Source organism: Myotis lucifugus, unplaced genomic scaffold (assembly GCF_000147115.1).
Source record: "Myotis lucifugus unplaced genomic scaffold, Myoluc2.0 scaffold_348, whole genome shotgun sequence".
NCBI classification, from domain to species: domain Eukaryota; kingdom Metazoa; phylum Chordata; class Mammalia; order Chiroptera; family Vespertilionidae; genus Myotis; species Myotis lucifugus.
In genome coordinates this window covers 1,189,622-1,190,443 of record NW_005871396.1, presented here as the reverse complement: position 1 = coordinate 1,190,443, position 822 = coordinate 1,189,622, and the positions used below count along the sequence as shown (strand labels likewise).

Sequence of the window (822 nt, the reverse complement as noted above, 5' to 3'; positions counted from 1 at the left end):
GATGTTTCCATTGGCCAAAAGCGCGCTAAGTCGTCTCCCCGTTGGAAGCATTCAGCAAACCAAGGCGGATCCACCAGGAAAGGACCCCCGGTGTCCATGGTGACGCGGCGACGCTATACTTGCTGGCAGAGCCCTTTCTGCGTTGCTGCGTGGACCTGTACAGCGACACAAAGCGGAACAACGTGGGACCTGTCCCTGTTGGCAGAGTCACCCCAAAGGAGTGGAGGGGTCAGTGACCATCCCAGCTGGTGCGATAAGGGACTGTTTCAAACCGACTCATAACTGACGGCAAGTGAAAGCGCTGTGCACGCATTAAAATAGGGCGTGATTGGAGAATAAAGTCTACTTGGAACCTTCAGAAATAAGACATAATAATAATAGCAAGGACCCCTGGCAAGTCGGGGGCGAGCCTGGGACGGGGCTGCGGCCCTCCCTCTCCGGCTCCCCCGCCATTGAGGATCGTTAACCGGCATGGATGGGCGCTGCAGCCACACCGGGCCTTCGCCGGCCCCTGCCACTGTCCGTGCTCCTCAGTAAACAAGCCGGCACTTGTCCCCTTGCCCACAGAGGCCCTGCCCCGACTCCAACCGGATTCCAGAACAAGTTTTCCTTACTTTTCCCCTCTGCGATGGCTTTCTGTTGGACATGTTAACACCAGCGTCTGTTGAAAGATGCACCCCTGTGACATTGGCACTGGGGGGGGAGGGGGGGGGGACACGACACCGGCGCACAGCGCCCTCGTCCTCATCCTCCTTCCTCCCTCCCAGGGAAGCCAACACCCTCTTCCTTTGCCCAGAAACTGTCTTGGCGACATGCCCCCCC

General features: G+C 58.6%; 1 pseudogene; it reads left to right on the top strand.

Moving 5' to 3' along the window:
- The first annotated feature begins 1 nt into the window (after window position 1).
- LOC111828386 lies at window positions 2-236 on the top strand (annotated as a pseudogene).
- The last annotated feature ends 586 nt before the right edge of the window (window positions 237-822 follow it).